This window comes from Montipora capricornis, chromosome 6 (assembly GCF_036669925.1).
Source record: "Montipora capricornis isolate CH-2021 chromosome 6, ASM3666992v2, whole genome shotgun sequence".
NCBI lineage: Eukaryota > Metazoa > Cnidaria > Anthozoa > Scleractinia > Acroporidae > Montipora > Montipora capricornis.
In genome coordinates, this window is record NC_090888.1 from 9,584,105 (window position 1) to 9,587,288 (window position 3,184).

The 3,184-nt window shown below is 40.5% G+C and overlaps 1 pseudogene; it reads left to right on the plus strand.

Annotated features, from left to right (window-relative positions):
- Positions 1 to 2,577: 2,577 nt before the first annotated feature.
- The window catches only part of LOC138053194 (uncharacterized), a 9,039-nt pseudogene continuing 8,432 nt past the window's right edge, over positions 2,578 to 3,184 (plus strand).

Genomic DNA, 3,184 nt, shown 5'->3' on the forward strand with positions numbered 1-3,184 from the left:
GACGAGGCGCAGCCGATTGCAACTCCAACCTCTTGTCTCAGATCGGTCAAAAACTGAAGGGTGAACTCATGCATGAAAACGGATTTTTATTTTGACCAAATGCAAAATTCTCACATGTGAAAGAAAAACAAGGTGCTAGTTTGCTGACGTCATTAGCGTGCTCAATAAGAATATGAAGCACGCTCGCGCTATTGAATTTATGTTATAATCTGTACTTGTCGTCAAATGCTTGAATATAGTTCACATCCAAAGAAACATATGATTTGCTCACGCTGAGGCATAGTCAAACATAGTAAAAGGTCCTTAAGTGACAGCTGGTCTTAAGAAAATTAAGTACAATATTAACATCCCAAAAGTGCGTGTATTTAGGAAGAGCTGGCCTCAATTTATAAATCCCCTTTAAGCAGCGACAAACTAAAGGGTGTTCCCCAAATTTGCTACCATCGGAACGGACAGTGTTCAAGGTACTAAAGCTTAAACCGGAACGGAACAGTGTCACCAAAATCTCACCACCCTGGTATATACCAGACCGTAAAACCGCCAATAGCATTCTCAATAAAGAACCTTGACCGTTTTGTTGAATATGCTTGGTATTGCTTTGAAATTCCAGTTCTCCAGGAAGCCATTAGAACTTCCTTAGCACTTAGTGATAGACCATAGTTATCTGAGCTGTCCCTGATAAGAGGCAAACCATAAGATTGAGTTTGTGCCACAGAGGGTGAATCTCCTCGGGATGGCTTGGAAGCCTGCATGAGGAGATCCTTTCTTGCTTTCAAGATTACCCTTTCCTTCATTAACATTTGTGTTGCTTTGGGATACCACCCTTGCGTAGGCCAGTCTGGGAGAATGCAAACACATGTGGCTTTCTCTGCTACTATTTTGCTCAGGACAGCTGGGATCACACTAAAGCATAGAACATCAGCCTAGACCAATCTAATGTAAACGCATCCATGGCAAAGGCGGTTGGATCGGGTTTGAAGGACACATATTTAGGATTGATACGTGACGCAAACAGGTACAGTCTAACTCGTTTGGTGCATGTTGTTGAGAGGATATCGCTAACACCCATTCTACTTCCTTTTGATTGTCACGAGATTCAAAGTCGGCAACAAAATTTTGTGTACAGGGTATATGAACTACACTAATCCAGATGTTTCTTTCAAGGCACCATTCCCAAATTGCCTTTGTCATAAAATTGCATGAATTCCCTGGCTGGTTCCCATATAGTTGATTGCACTAACAGCTGCTGAGTTGTCAGTCATTAATTTTGATGTGAGTATTAGATTTGTCATTAGCAAAGGTTTTCAAAGCCTTGAAAATGGTATACATTTCAAGAGGGTTTGGGATTTGACAACATTACAATCATAGTCAACGAGTTTAGCAAGAAACCAAGAACAAGCATTCTCTGAGTAGGTACTACGACTGATTTTACTGGATGTACTATAAATTCAATTATTCAAGTAGTAAAGTAGTTTCAATTACTTTTCTGATGCAATTTTCATAAGTGCAGTCTTGCAGATAAAGATCATCCAAATGTGCAAGGGATATATATGGCTCTAACCACAGCATAAAACTGATAAGATTTCTTTCTCCAAAAGAATGTAACGGCAATAACTGACCAACAAAGCGAAGCACTGATCGACTCTGTGCATGCGCATCTCATTTGACTCCGTAGTGTCATTGACAGATTAAAGGATAGAATTAAGATCTAAGATCTCTCGTTCGCGTCGTATAATGTGGGCGAAGTGCGGGTAGATTGGATAAGTTAAGCCTGGTTTCCATATGATCTGCAACGGTCTGCGACACGGTCGTATGGTCGGGAAAGTAGAACTAGATTCATCTTTCCCGACCATTACGACCGTGTCGTTGACCGATTGCAGACCGTTACAGATCATATGGAAACCAGGCTTTAGACAAGGCGCCGGTGGCGTTTTGCACAACAGCAATGAGCCGTTTTGCACGTCATTCTAATGGGAGATGCGAGGTGCATAATTTATCTGTCATTGCCATGAGTAATTTTGTTAGAAAACTGCAACAAATTGTCCCAATCGATCAACAGCTAAACAACCTCACGGTGAACAAATCGCAAGGAACCGTGAAATTGTGAGGTCATTGTTTAAAACTGTATTTTCTGTGGTCGTAATAACTTAGCTTTGAGAGGCCGTCAAGATGACGATCCAAGTAATGAAAATCTCCAAGGCAATTTTCAGGCACTCCTAGCAATATATTTCGAATTGACAGTGGTGATCAAACTCTGCAAGGACATCTTAATACTGCACCAAGGAATGCGCGGTATATTTCTAAAACACTGATTTCAGAACGAGATGATAACAACGGTTGGAAAATATAAACAATTTGTCACGCGAGAAAAAGTTTCTCTTTCAGCAGACGAGGCGAACTGACCGAACCATCGACTTAATCTTTGTGCAGTTTGTTGTTCCTTAGCATTTGTAAGTACCATGATGAATGTTGTGAGAGCACTTTCTGTTTTTTTCACCAATTCACCAAAACGACAGCAGTGTTTAAAAGCCAAAATTAGAGAACTACTGGCTAATAACAAGCACCGCGTGCTAATAGATGTGTGCAGAACAAGATGGATCTCCAGAATTGATGGCATGGACAGGATTGTTGAACTTTTACCAACAATTAATTCGCCGGTTACTGGAAGACATTACTTTGAACAGTGAGTGACGTACAGGTAACTGAGAACACAACAATTGGAAATTGGAATATTAAAAAGTAGAAATGATTCACACAACTTGATTAATCCAGTCACGTTCTCTTTCATTGTCCCCCTGGTAATTGTCATCAGACATATATTGGATTTAACTAGGCCCTTAACAGTTGAACAACAAAGGAAAGAAATGGATCTTTTGAAAGCAAGGATGAAATTGCAAGTTTGAAGTCAGATCTAAGCCAAATGCGAGCTGACATTGATGCAAGACATCACCACCTCTTCACTACCTCTACACTGAAGCCGCGTCAATCTGGCAAGAAGTGTTTCAGTTCAAGAATAGTTCAAAGACAAGTTAGTAGAGCAAATGCTCAAGCCCCTCCTCCTGAAGACTATTACAAAATTAATCGTTTTAGAGCTTTCCTTGACCACTCCCTACAGCAACGTAATGCCAGATTTCAAGATGACCTGTGTATCTTTGCTACAAAGGATTTTCAATAATTCCATCTC